The following is a 15,791-nucleotide window of genomic DNA, read 5'->3' as shown; positions in this document are numbered from 1 at the left end:
TCAGAATCGGCTCTTAAGACTTCGTATTTGGATTGTTGCAGTAGCTGTAACATAATATATTGAGATAATAACTTTTACTTCACTGTTTATAGAACTTTTTATTTTCCCCATAGCAAGACAGCAACCTAATTTTTATGTTCTCTGCCTCTGGAAATTTTGTGAAGCGAAGTGAGTTTGGCAAAAAGAGAAGTTTCCAGATAACATCCAACTGGGACATTGTTTGCACTAAGCTCATTGAGGAGAATTATTTTGGATCTCCAGAGGGGTGGGGGAGCTAGAGATGAATGACTGAAGGGAGGTAGAAATGGGCCAAGGTAAAGAGAAGTGAGGTTTTTTAGAGCATTCTTTTTGAGACAGGAAGAGTGTGGAGTTTGGTAAACTCCATAGAGTCAGAATCATCGCTTTTTTGCCTTTCAGTTGGGTTGCTGGGACTTCTGATGAGTAAGGTTGGGGTGATAGATGAGCCAAACCTTAAGAACTGTTTCTCTAGCACTAGCAGGCATTAAATGTTTCTGGTGCCCACTGTTCTCTGTCTTTTAGGAACATGCAGGCTTGGAGAGTGAGCTCTTCAGTTGTATCAGGGCAGTCTGAAGACTGGAGAGTCCCTCCCTAAGTGCTTTGTATAGCATAAACCCCCCCGGGATTCTTGCTTGACTTTAGGGTGGGGGTATTAACTAGAATATAGGCTCAGCTACTGTAACCCAGAGATCCTAAGATCCAGAGGCTAAAACAATTTATACATTTTTTGCCCTCTCTCTTGTAATCGTCTGGGAGTAAATGAGCCGTTTGGGTCTGGTAAACAGCTCTGCACCACAAGGGCATTTAGGATTCCATGTTCCATACATCTTGGTACTTCCCCATCTCCTAGAACAGGTTGTTAAAATCTTATACCATGGCCCCTTTGGGCAATCTGATGACGTGTATGAACTGTGTCTCAAAAAAATAATTTTAGGGGTGCCTGGGTGGCTCAGTTGGTTAAGCGTTTGATTCTTGTTTTCGGCTCAGGTCATGATCTCACAGTTGTGAGATCAAGCTCTGCGTCAGGCTCTGTGCTCAGTGGAGTCTGCTTTAGATTCTCTCTCCCTGTCCTTCTCCTTCCTGCTCATGCTGTCTGTCTGTTTCTCTCTTGATCTCAAATAAATATAAAAATCTTTAAAAAATGATTTTAATGCATAAAAATCAGGAGATTATAAAGGATGTAAATCATAACAAAAACAATTGTTACAATAATAAAAAGATACATTTGTGATATACTAATGCATATGCTTCTTTACTGATTATTAACACGATCTGTTGGTGTGTTCAATATTTTAGTTTCAAAATAATGATGGACATAAATTGTTACTTCATGGTATCTATATAAATCCGGTGTGCTAGGAAAATATCTTTGGTTTCTGAGGGTGATAAGGTCACAGATACTATGAACACTACTGTGGTTTATTGCCTACATTTGTAATGAGAGAAAAAACTGAATTTCAATTACAGGTTTCTGAAAATAAGATGTAATTTCCCATCCCAGTTTTTGGACCCCCTGATTTCTATCCATGAGAATGCTTTAAATTATCAGATGTTAGGGAAGACCCAGGCTAAGGATCTAGTTTTGGAGTGTTGAAGCTGGCTCACCTCCATGTCTATGCTTAGCCTTAATAAAAGAGAGAAAGAGAGGTTCAGAGAAAGCAGTCTTGTCTTTATGGAGATGAAGGTGTGTCCATCACTTCTCATAGTCCATTGGCTTGAACCTTGTCTTATGGTTATATCTAGTTTCAAGAGAAACTGTGTTAGGGGGTCTGTAATCAGATGGCTGTGTGCCTGGCTTAAAATTAAGGAGTTTTAGTGCTAAACAGGAGAAAGAGGGAATAAATACTTCGTGCCTACTGTAGGAATATAGGACTCCCAAAAGTATGCCTGAAATTCAATTTTCTGCCAGCCAGGCTCAGAAGAGATTGTGTGATTTAGAGAGGATTATTGTGAGGATTAACTACAGTGTGTTCAAGTGGCTGGTAAAGAGTAAGTGCTCAATAAATATTCACTGAAGCTGACTTGCATGTGACCAGGGTCTGTTAGAGGAATAATACACAATGGGAGATAACATATTGGAGTTCCTGGGATGATAGAGTCAGAGATATTTATGTTTAAATTCATGCATTCATTTGTTCATTTAAGAAATATTTATTGAGCTTTGAGCCAGACACTATTGCAGTTGCCAGAAAAATGGCAGTGAGCATTATTAAGTCCTTGCTGTCAGAAATCTTTCATCCTATGCAGGGAAAATAGAATAATAAATAGACAAACAAAATGTAGGTTGGGAGGGAGTTAAGATGGCGGAGGAGTAGGGGACCCCTTTTTCAGCCGGTCCCCTGAATCGAGCTGGATAGGTACCAGACCAGCCTGAACATCTATGGAATCACCCTGAGACTCAGGAAGATACATCTGGATCTCTACAAATGAACATCTCCAGTGCTGAGTATTGAGGTACGAAGCGGGGAGCCGTGAAACTGCGCACAGATATGGGAAGATAAATGGAAGGGGGAGGGAGCCACCGCGTTTGGGAGCCGGGAAGCGGTAGCCACCTGCACGGGGGAGCGGGTGGACTCATGGACTGGCACCCACGAGAGAACAGACTGAGACCGTGAGCCGGGAGCGCGTGCCACCATACTTCTCACAGAACTCTGGTGTGCTCACTGGAACCAGACTGAGACTGGGAGCTTTGGGAGCGCGCGGGGGCGGCTGGCGGCTGGTGGCTGGCAGCTGGCGGTGTTAGAAACACAAAAGACAGAGACTCCACGGCCCTGGAAGTGAGGGCTGGGACGCCGGGTGTGGGGCTCACATCCCCGGACGCTGCAGGGTTGAGCAGCACCAACAGTAATGGAGTTAAAGTGGCCAGAACATCAGTGGAGAATGGTCCGCGATCCCCTCTGTTCTGTGACAGAGGCTGAGATTCGGCCACTGCTGCTCTGTCTCTCAGAAAAGGCACAGCAAACCGCCAGGGAAAGCCACCAGAGAACAAAAGCCTGGATATACTGGCTCACAGTGTGCCCATCCCCATCCCCCCTCGCAGGGGACATGGAGACTCTACCCAAACAGGGTTGCCTGAGTATCGGCGCGGCAGGCCACTCCCCCAGAAGGCAGGCTGAAAAATCAAGAAGCCCACATCCCGGGGCGCCTGGGTGGCGCAGTCCATAAGCGTCTGTCTTCGGCTCAGGGCGTGATCCCGGCGTTCTGGAATCGAGTCCCGCATCGGACTCCTCCGCTGGGAGCATGCTTCTTCCTTTCCCACTCCCCTGCTTGTGTTCCCTCTCTCGCTGGCTGTCTCTCTGTCACATAAATAAATAAAATCTTAAAAAAAAAAATAGAAGCCCACATCCCTAAGATCCCTGTAGAACAAGGGCACATGGCTTGGGTCCCGGTCAATAATTTGGGCTCTGGCCAACCCCACAACCTCTCCTCATCAGAATGACGAGAAAGAGAAATCCCCCCCAGCAAATTAAAGACAATGAGTTCTGTGGATATGGATATAACCAAATTATCAGAAATGGAATTCAGAGTAACAATGGTCAAGATGATGTGTAGACTTGAAAAAAGTATTAACGAAAATATTAATGAGAATATAGAATCTGTAAGGGTGGAAATGAGAGTGAACCTGGCAGAAATTAAAAATTCTATGAGCCAAATGCAGTCAAAACTAGAGATAGAATCCCTAAGGACAGAAATGAGAGCGAATCTGACAGAAATTAAAAATTCTATGAGCCAAATGCAGGCAAAACTAGAGGCTCTGACGGCCAGGGTCACAGAAGCAGAGGAACGTATTAGTGAATTGGAGGATGGGTTAATAGAGGAAAAAACGAAAATAGAAGCTGGTGTTAAAAAAATCCACGCCCACGAATGTAGGTTACGGGAGATTACTGACTCAATGAAACGTTCCAATGTCAGAATCATCGGCATCCCCGAGGGGGTGGAGAAAAACAGAGGTCTAGAAGAGATATTTGAACAAATTGTAGCTGAAAACTTCCCTAATCTAGCAAGGGAACCAAACATTCGTGTCCAAGAGGCAGAGAGGACCCCTCCCAAGCTCAACTACAACAAACCTACACCAGGTCACGTCATAGTGCAATTCGCAAATATTAGATCCAAGGATACAGTATTGAAAGCGGCCAGGGCAATGAAATTTCTCACGTACCAAGGCAAAGGCATCAGAATTACGTCAGACCTGTCTACACAGACCTGGAATGAGAGAAAGGGTTGGGGGAGCATATTTAAAGCTCTTTCAGAGAAAAACATGCAGCCAAGGATCCTTTATCCAGCAAGGCTGTCATTCAGAATTGATGGAGAAATAAAGACATTTCAGAATCGCCAGTCACTAACCAATTTTGTAACCACGAAACCAGCCCTACAGGAGATATTACGGGGGGTTCTATAAAAGTAAAAAGGCTCCACGAGTGATACAGAACAGAAAGTCACAGCCAATACAAACAAAGACTTTACTGGCAACATGGCAACATTAAAATCATATCTCTCAGTAATCAGTCTTAATGTAAATGGTTTGAACCATCCCATAAAACGCCACAGGGTTGCAGATTGGATAAAAAGAAATGACCCATCCATTTGCTGTCTACAAGAGACTCATTTCGAACCCAAAGATGCATTCAGACTGAGAGTAAGGGGATGGAGTACCATCTTTCACGCAAATGGACCTCAAAAGAAAGCTGGGGTAGCAATTCTCATATCAGATAAATTGGATTTTAAACTACAGACTATAGTTAGAGATGCAGAAGGGCACTATATTATTCTTAAGGGAAGTATTCAACAAGTGGATATGACAATTATAAATATATATGCCCCCAACAGGGGAGCAGCAAGATACACAAGCCAACTCTTAACCAGAATAAAGAGACATATAAATAAAAATACATTAATAGTAGGGGACCTCAACACTCCACTCTCAGAAATAGACAGAACACCCTGGCAAAAACTAAGCAAAGAATCAAAGGCTTTGAATGCCATACTCGACGAGTTGGACCTCATAGATATATATAGAACACTACACCCCAGAACCAAAGAATACTCATTCTATTCTAATGCCCATGGAACATTCTCAAGAATAGACCATGTTCTGGGACACAAAACAGGTCTCAACCGATACCAAAAGATTGAAATTATCCCCTGCATATTCTCAGACCACAACGCTCTGAAATTGGAACTCAACCACAAGGAAAAATTTGGAAGAAACTCAAACACTTGGAGACTAAGAACCATCCTGCTCAGGAATGACTCGATAAACCAGGAAATCAAAAATCAAATTAAACAATTTATGGAGACCAATGAGAATGAAAATACAACAGTCCAAAACCTATGGGATACTGCAAAGGCAGTCCTAAGGGGGAAATACATAGCCATCCAAGCCTCACTCAAAAGAATAGAAAAATCTAAAATGCAGTTTTTATATTCTCACCTCAAGAAGCTGGAACAGCAACAGAGGGACAGGCCTAATCCACGCACGAGGAAGCAGTTGACCAAAATTAGAGCTGAAATCAATCAAGCAGAAACCAGAAGTACAGTAGAGCAGATCAACAGGACTAGAAGCTGGTTCTTTGAGAGAATCAATAAAATTGACAGACCACTGGCAAGACTTATCCAAAAGAAAAGAGAAAGGACCCAGATTATTAAAATTATGAATGAAAAAGGAGAGGTCACGACGAACACCATTGAAATTGGAAGGATTATTAGAAATTTTTATCAACAGCTATATGCCAATAAACTAAGCAATCTGGAAGAGATGGAATCCTTCCTGGAAACCTATAAACTACCAAGATTGAAACCGGAAGAAATTGATTCCTTAAACAGGCCAATTAATTATGAAGAAATTGAGTCAGTGATAAACAACCTTCCAAATAACAAAACTCCAGGCCCGGACGGTTTTCCTGGGGAATTCTACCAAACATTCAAAGAAGAAATAATACCTATTCTCCTAAAGCTATTTCAAAAAATAGAAACAGAAGGAAAGCTACCAAACTCATTCTATGAGGCCAATATTACCTTGATCCCCAAACCAGGCAAAGACCCCCTCAAAAAGGAGAATTACAGACCGATTTCCCTAATGAATATGGACGCCAAAATCCTCAACAAGATACTTGCTAATAGAATCCAACAGTACATTAAAAGGATTATCCATCACGATCAAGTGGGATTCATACCTGGGATGCAAGCGTGGTTCAATATTCGCAAATCAATCAGCGTGGTACATCATATCAACAAGAAAAGACTCAGGAATCATATGATCCTCTCAATCGATGCTGAAAAAGCATTTGACAAAATATAGCAACCTTTCCTGATTAAAACCCTTCAGAGTGTAGGAATAGAAGGTACATTTCTCAATCTCATAAAAGCCATCTATGAAAAGCCTACTGCAAATATTATTCTCAATGGGGAAAAGCTGGAAGCCTTTCCCTTAAGATCAGGAACTCGACAAGGATGCCCACTCTCGCCACTATTATTCAACATAGTACTAGAAGTCCTTGCAACAGCAATCAGACGACAAAAAGGGATCAAAGGTATTCAAATCGGCAAAGAAGAAGTCAAAATGTCTCTCTTAGCAGATGACAGGATACTCTATATGGAAAACCCAAAAGAAGCCACTCCCAAACTATTAGAAGTTATAGAGCAATTCAGTAACGTGGTGGGATACAAAATCAATGCTCACAAATCAGTTTCATTTCTATACACGAATAACGAGACTGAAGAAAGAGAAATTAGGGAATCCATCCCATTTACAATAGCACCAAAACCCATACGTTACCTTGGAATTAACTTAACCAGAGACGTAAAGGACCTATATTCTAGAAACTATAAATCACTCTTGAAAGACATTGAGGAAGACACAAAAAGATGGAAAAATATTCCATGCTCATGGATTGGAAGAATTAACATAGTTAAAATGTCCATGCTACCCAGAGCAATCTACACTTTCAATGCTATCCCGATCAAAATACCGAGGACATTTTTCAAAGAACTGGAACAAATAGTCCTTAAATTTGTATGGAAACAGAAAAGGCCCCGAATCTCCAAGGAACTGTTGAAAAGGAAAAACAAAGCTGGGGGCATCACAATGCCGGATTTCGAGCTGTACTACAAAGCTGTGATCACAAAGACAGCATGGTACTGGCACAAAAACAGACACATAGACCAATGGAACAGAATAGAGAGCCCAGAAATGGACCCTCGGCTCTTTGGGCAACTAATATTTGATAAAGCAGGAAAAAACATCCGGTGGGAAAAAGACAGTCTCTTCAATAAATGGTGCTGGGAAAATTGGACAGCTACATGCAAAAGAATGAAACTTGACCACTCTCCCACACCATACACAAAGATAAACTCCAAATGGATGAAAGACCTTGATGTGAGACAGGAATCCATCAAAATCCTAGAGGAGAACATAGGCAGCAACCTCTACGACATCGGCCAAAGCAACCTTTTTCATGACACATCCCCAAAGGCAAGAGAAACAAAAGATAAAATGAATTTATGGGACTTCATCAAGATTAAAAGTTTCTGCACAGCCAAGGAAACAGTCAGAAAAACTAAGAGGCAGCCCACGGAATGGGAGAATATATTTGCAAATGACACTACAGATAAAAGACTGGTATCCAAGATCTACAAAGAACTTCTCAAACTCAATACGCAAGAAACAAATAAACAAATCATAAAATGGGCAGAAGATATGAACAGACACTTTTCCAATGATGACATACAAATGGCTAACAGACACATGAAAAAGTGTTCAAAATCATTAGCCATCAGGGAAATTCAAATCAAAACCACACTAAGATACCACCTTATGCCAGTTAGAATGGCAAAAATTGACAAGGCAAGAAACAACAATTGCTGGAAAGGATGTGGAGAAAGGGGATCCCTCCTACATTGTTGGTGGGAATGCAAGTTGGTACAGCCACTCTGGAAAACAGTATGGAGGTCCCTTAAAAAGTTAAAAATTGAGCTACCCTATGACCCAACCATTGCACTACTGGGTATTTACCCCAAAGATACAGACGTAGTGAAGAGAAGGGCCATATGCACCCCAATGTTCATAGCAGCATTGTCCACAATAGCCAAATCGTGGAACGAACCGAGGTGCCCTTCAACAGATGAATGGATTAAGAAGTTGTGGTCCATATATACAATGGAATATTACTCAGCTATCGGAAAGAACAAGTTCTCAACATTTGCTGCAACATGGACGGCACTGGAGGAGATAATGCTAAGTGAAATAAGTCAAGCAGAGAAAGACATTTATCATATGATTTCTCTCATCTATGGAACATAAGAACTAGGAAGATCGGTAGGGGAAGAAAGGGATAGAGAAAAGGGAGTAATCAGAAGGGGGAATGAAGCATGAGAGACTATGGACTCTGAGAAACAACCTGAGGGCTTCAGAGGGGAGGGGGGTGGGGGAATGGGATGGACTGGTGATGGGTAGTGAGGAGGGTATGTGTTGCATGGTGCACTGGGTGTTATACTCAACTAATGAAGCATCAAGCTTTACATCGGAAACCAGGGATGTACTGTATGGTGACTAACATAATATAATGAAAAAACATTAAAAAAATGTAGGTTGGGGGCAAAGGATATGAAAAGAGATGGGGTAAAGGTTATGGTCGAATGCCGTGATAGGCAGAATTAAAAGATGATCTCCAAGATACCTGCTCCTTGTTACACTCTCTGTATAATCACCCTCATCTACTCCCCCAATTTAAATGTGAATGTGACCTGTGAATAGAATGGCATATGAATTTTATGATTAGGTTATATTTTATGGCAAAGGTAGGGAGATTTGGAAAATGTAATTAAGTTCCCAAATCAGCTGATTCTAAGCTACTCAGAAAGGACATTATCCAAGATGGGCCTGACTTAGTCAGGTAAAAGCCCTTAAAAGAGGAACTGGGCTGTACCTGAGGTGAGAGAGAAATTCTCTTGCTAGTTTTGTGAACTGTGTGTGGAAGGAAACACATGGCAATGACCTGAGGGCAGCCCCTACAAGCTGAGAGCAGCCTCCTTCAGCTACTAAGAAAATAGGAAACTCAGTCACAAGACTACAAGGAAAATGAATTCTGCCAAAAACATGAATGAGTTTGGAAGTGGATTTTTCCCCAGTCAAGCTTTCTGATGAGAATGTAGCCTACCCAACTCCTTGTTTGCAGTCTTGAGAGAATAAGCTGTGCCCAGATTCCTGTCTCAAGAAACTGTGAGAAAGTAAATGCTTGTTGTTTTTAGCCACTTAGTTTGTGGTTATTTGTTTCATAGTATAAAAAACAAATACAAATACTATTTTAAATGGAATGGTGAAGAAAGGCCTCTCAGGTAAGGTGAGTTTAAATGGAGACTTGAAGGAAGTGAGAAGCAAACTATAAGGGTATCTGCGGGCAATAGCAGAGGAATGACCATTCTTGCTGGTCTGTGGAGAAGAGCCCAGAGATGGGCACAAGTGGAGGAGGAGCAAGCACTAGTTAAGTTGGAAGAAGGTGGACACTTGGACTAGGGATTTGTAGCAGGCATTAGATTATGGACATATTTCAAAGATAGGACTACAAAATTTGCTAAAGGATTAGATAGAGAGTGCGAGAGGTAGAGGATTGGAAGGCAAGCTCCAGAATGCAGTTGCTATTTACCAAGTTGAGAAGACTGGTGTAGGGAGAAGCAGGTTTTAGGGACCAGTCAAGAGTTTGGTTTTAGATATGTGAAATTTGAGATGCCATCCAAATGAATTTGTCAAGGGCAGGTGTATGTATATGTAAATCTGGAGTTCAGAAGACGGGTTGGGATGCAGATAAAAATAGAAAGTAGCAGCATATAGATGTTATTTAAACTATGAGACTGGAAGAGATAACCCAAGATACAAAAGTCATACAATATTGGGCCTGAAAGTCACCTTAAGAGATTATTTTTCAGATGAAGAAACTCTAGCCCAGAGAGGTAAAGTGACATTAGATCTGTACCTAAAGGCACAGAACCAGTTAGTAGCAAAGCTTAACTAAAACCCAGGCTTCTTGATTCCCAGCTCAGATTATTTTTACCAAGGATCACAGATTACTTTTCTTTTGCTTCCCTGGAGTATTTCCTATACTTGGGAAAGAGCCTTACAAAGTCAACAAGTCTTGACTCTTCTCCTTCATGGGGTTGCAAGTCCCACATACAGATCTCTGAGGCATCCTCCTTGTGTGACACACCTTGTATGTCACCGCATAAGATGCTGATTAGATTTGATGGCTGTGGGAGGCTGGGGCTCATGTAACAAACGAAAATGTATGCTGTGATGTCTATAAACCTCACCCCATCAAATTAATAATGAAAAGCCTCCCATCAAAGCCCTTCTTGTGCTCAATAGCCTGTGGCACATTTGGACTCATCAATAGATGTTCTACAATATTACAACTTGTTTAAATCTTGGTAAAGTAGTGTTATGTACTATTGTTATTGACTTTCTTTTTCTAATTACCACCCAAAGGTGACGGATGATATAGCTCTAATGACCACATTCTTGGAGAGTGAGTGGCTTTGGGTCTCAACTCATTGTGTCTTAGCTGTTCTGAAGGAGGAAACCCGCCCCTGCTGAAAGCAGATTAACTTTAGCAAGGCCATCATATTGAGGCCCAGGTAATGTTTGAGACCATTCACAGAGGAATTTCTGTGACTGGTTTGAAACCGGAGATTTTAGAGTATCTATGTAAATTTAAGACATGGTAATTGCAGGAATCGGCTTCTGTGACAGCCCATCACTCAGGTGGGCAGAAAACATAACTTTTTTCTTTTTCTTTTTTTTTCTTGTAACTCAACTTAAATTTCTATTTTGAGCCTCCATTTTGCTGGGTTGGCAGAAACATAATCTTCTCTTCCCCTTTCTTGTAGTGGAAATCTAAGTTTTGGGGAACATGGATTATATGGTACCCAAGCATGGCAGAATGGCCTGTGGACTTTGACATTGTTGAATACATTTGCCTACTGAGAGACTCATTTTTTCATCTGGTCTTCTGATATTGGTTCCCACATAGTGCTCCTGAGATTTTCCTTTTTCCTTTCATGGCTCCTTCAAGCCTACTGGCTCTCTGTTACTCCTGTGTGTGGTCATTATTCTATCCTTTCCTACTCTTCTGGAACATTGAGATCTCTTTGGGGATCTCTCTAAGGTGCCTGATGCGTGGACTCACTGTGCTTCCTCCCTTTTCCGTTCCTCGAGCTCTGCTAGGGCCCTCACTTCTGGTAAGGACCAACATTAAATTTCATCACTTTCTGTCCTCTGGGGAAATCTTTTATGGTCTCTCCCAGAAGCCTCACACTGCCCAGATCCCACTTCTCTCCAACAATTTTTTTTTTTAAATGACCAAAGTCCTCTCCAGTTCCTTCAGAGTTTGGGTTTTGGAGTGTAGAGCTAGGAAGACCTCCCCCCCCACCAAATTTACCCTAAGATAATCACAGAACAGTTAATTACTTGTTTTTGTAGAGGGGATGATGGTATGAGGAAAGAAAAATGGGAAAGGACTGGGAGATATGAAAGTGATTTCATTCACATAAAAGCAATCATACCACAACAGGATACTATTGGGCGCTAGACTTGCTTTTCCCCTTCTATGTCCCCGGCCAGCATTCTAATATTTGAATATCACTTCCTGTGCTGCATGGTAAAGACCATGGTTAGTCACCTAGAAGTAGACAAAAGTATTTCAGAAATATAGTGCCTCTTGAGAACGTTAAAAAAATTCTTTCATTCTATATTTGTAAATTAGTAATTTGGCAATGATTGAGCAGATTAAGTGATGGCTTCTTTTCCTGAATTCCAGTCATGCTTTATTCCCTACTTTCTTGACTTCTTTTGCAAGAGAATTGAGTTCTTGACCAGCAGAACCTGTTTATGATTTATCTCTGTATATCCAGCATAATATATACTACATAATAAGTACTCAATAAATTTTTGAATGATCAATTACTTGGGTCCCAAGAAAAGAAAATGTGGGAATTAAGTTCATTGATGTAGAGGGCTATGGTTTTACAGGTGTCATTTGTTCAGTAATTTTATTTACTATTTATCAAATATTTATGGAACACCCTTAATATTTTAAGACCTGTGGTAGATCCTTGAGATAAAAAAATTAGCAAGGTCTGTCTTTGAGGCCTTCATTTTCATGGAATTGACCTGTATCTTAACTGACCTTATCAGCTATGCAGAATCTGTTATATGTATGTAACTTACTTTAACATGTATTCTCTAAGCACTTGCTTCTAATCTTTAGCTATTTTCAAACAATGCTGCAGTGAATAAGTATATGTAAACATCATTAATACAAATGCATGTATGTACGTAGGGTAACTTGATAAGTTGCTCTTTGTAGAATACCCCCATCAGTAATATATGATAATTTACATCTGTTTTTAAATGTCTTAACTTTGGTTTCTACCGGCCATCATGTTAGGCTCTTTAATTTATCTGAAGATTTGATAACATCTTTCCCTTCCATTCTCAAGCCTCATAATGAACAAAAACATTAAATTCTATAGACTGGGTCATCATTTCCCTACATGTATTCTGTGGAGCACTAGACCTAGAAGATATTATAGAGTCCGGTGGTCACATAAATACCACATACCATGTCTGCTTCTTGCAGAGTTACAAAGCATTATAGAACAATAAAAAAAAAAAAAACTTGTTTAACTGTGTTTAATTCCAATGTTTCCCAAACTAATTTGGGAATCACTTTTAAAAATTACTAATATCTCTTATAATATGTACACAACACACACACACACATTGAGAAGACTTGGAAGGAATATTAACATTGATGCCCTACTAAAAAACTCCTCACACATTTTCAGAAAGGACTCTTACTCTTTTCTTAAGGTAATTTCCAAGGTTCTGACGGATGAAGAGTTCTCATTTCCTTGCTTTGAGCAGTTCTGTTTCACTTGTAGACATACTCATGATTTCCTGGTTTGTGGCCACCCAATTGGTACTGATAGGTATCTCCAGTGTGGATAAACTAGGAACGGCCTGTTTCATCTCCCAGGTTGAGAACTGGTCACTGTTGTGTTTTCTTCTAATGAGCCTCTATTTAAAATCATGGAAACCTAATAGTGGAGTAAAATGAAACTGAACAAGCAAACCTAGTTTCACAGTACAGTAATTTATAGGATGTTTTATAAAAATGGTTTTGTCCTCTCATAAGTTTGAGAAATGCTGTATAGTATATCCCATTTTTGGAGATTCACAATGTATTAAAAACTGAGAAATGTTGCAATAAATTAATGTTATTTAAGTTAGTATTTTCTAAACGTATTGAAAATAAGTCTCTGTCATGTTAATATTTGATTGGACTGAGGTTCTACAGAATATGCTGGAGGAAATACTGACTATCTCATATTTCAGGGATAAGATAAAAACTCAAAGAAGTGAAGCTACTTACTCAATTTTATCAAACTCAATTTTCATTACTTTAAATTCAGTTCTGCCTGTTATCTTTTATCTTTTTGTTTCATTAAAAAAAATCCCCAAAACCCTGTGCTATGAAAAAATATGTCAAAGAGGTTAGAAGAAAGCCAAATTTAAACACCTAGGCTGTCTGATATTTACTACTAAATTGCCTAAATAATTATTTGTGTAATCAAGGATATACTCCTAAATGTCATCATATTAAATTTATTTGAATCCAATTGGCTTTCAACCAAAGTTTAGTTTTTATTTAATTAATTAATTTATTTAAAAAAAGATTTGTTTATTTTAGAGAGAGGGAGCATGAACAGGAAAGGTAGAGGGAGAGGAGAGAGAGAATCTTAAGCACACTGCACTGTGTGTGGAGCCAGACATGGGGCTGGATCTCATGACCCTGAGATCATGACCTGAGTTGAAACCAAGAGTCAGATACTTAACTGACTGAGCCACTCAGGTGCTCCAAACAAAGTTTAATTTTTAATAGTTTCACTGTATGTATTTGCTTTTTGGGTTTAAGACCCATTATTTCAGACAATGACCATCTTCTTATTTGCCCTTTTCATAGATGCTGGCTTTGCATGTTACTTGAAATTTGATTTAAGTTTATACTGATTCCACCTCTATTTAAAAAATTTTCTCGGTCTTAAGTTCCGCTGAACTTCTGCTCTAACATTTGTAGGAGAAATAAAACTGCCCAGTTTCTTCTATCATGTCTTTCTGTCCAAATATTCATCCTATACTTCATCCACCGACAGAATTTATGAACACAGGTGCTGGGCATTGAGCTAAGTGTCACAGCTGACGCAAGGGCAAATAAACATGGGTTCTGACCCAGCTCATTTGGCATCTAGCTGAGAAAGGGATCTGTCTGGCTGAGGCTTTGTGTGGTAAAGGACCAAGGCTCCTGTGTATGGTTGCATAGAAAGTGCCTGCACAACTGCAGGAGACACCATCTACACAGATGATGACATGGTGGTTGTGCCACATATGTATGATGCTATGGAGCTGTGCCAAACATGGGCCCTGTACGAGGGACCTGTGCTAGAACTTTATTTTAGCACCTATCTGTTGCAGTTTTCAGTTTAGCTCCAAGAAATCATTTGTGGGTGAAGTTAGAGTGGGAGAAATGGCTTCTGTTCTGAACAATAGAATTCTGCACATCCTGGAGGGGTCACCATATTTTAAGGTAATTCTGAGCTGAAGAGGTACACTGGCTTCAGAGCCAGTTTGAATATGACTGAACGTTGAATTTCACCTGTGACTTTGCTCCATCTGTGAACACTTTGGACAGTGAGCCAGGGAGTGCAAAAACTTGTTCTGGACTGGAATCAACTTGGCAAATGAAATAAGAAAAATTCACAGCTTGAAGTCAATAACAGATGAAGCTAGAAAATTCCCAAATATTGGGAAGTTCAGACACATGCTTTTAGACAATAACCCATGGTTTAAAGAATAAATCTTGATGGAAATTTGAAACACTTTGAACTGAATGACTTTGGAAATTTTGCTTATCAAAAGTTGTGGGATATAGCCAAAGCTTTGTTTATTGGGGAATTTATAGCTTTATGTTAATATGTTAGAAAAGGTGGGAGGCTGAAATCAATGAGCTAAGCACCCATCCTAAGAAGTTTGGAAAGAATAGCAAATTAGACCAAAGAAAGCAGAAGGAATGACATTATTAAAGATAAGAGTAGAAAGTAATGAAGAGGAAAACAAAAAACAAACATGCAATGGAGAGGATCAAGATGGGCAACAGTTGGTTTCAGAAGAGGCTAATAAAACTGAAAGTTCCTAGTGTAGAAATGGTGGGGTGAGAGAGAGAGAGGGAGAGGGAGGAAAGGGGAGAGAGAGAGAGGAAGAGGGAGGGAGAGGAATAGGGAAAGGGAGAGAGGGGGAGGGAGAAGAAAACCAATGTTAAGAATAAAAAAGTGATTATCTGAGGTCCTACAGATACTAAAATAATAGAAGATCTTATGAATAACATTATAACAATACATTTTAAAAATTAAGTGAAATGGACCCATTCTTAAAGAAGTGAAATTTATTAAAAAAGATATCAGAAGAAAGGGAAAATCTGGATAGTTTTTTAACTATTAAGGGAATCAAATGCATAATTAAAACTTTCACCATGAAGAAAACTCCAGATCATTAGTAAATTATATCAAACCTTTAGGAACAAAACAACCCTAGTTTTACACAGAAGAGAGAATATGCCTGACACATTTTTAAAGGTGAGCATAAGGCCTATCTCAGTCATGGATAAAAATTTAAGAGAGCCTAATCAAAATATTAGCAAACTAAACCCAGAAATATATAAAAAGGA

This window comes from Ursus maritimus, unplaced genomic scaffold, assembly GCF_017311325.1.
Source record: "Ursus maritimus isolate PB19 unplaced genomic scaffold, ASM1731132v1 scaffold_35, whole genome shotgun sequence".
Taxonomy (NCBI): Eukaryota; Metazoa; Chordata; class Mammalia; order Carnivora; family Ursidae; genus Ursus; species Ursus maritimus.
This window is presented reverse-complemented; position numbering follows the sequence as displayed.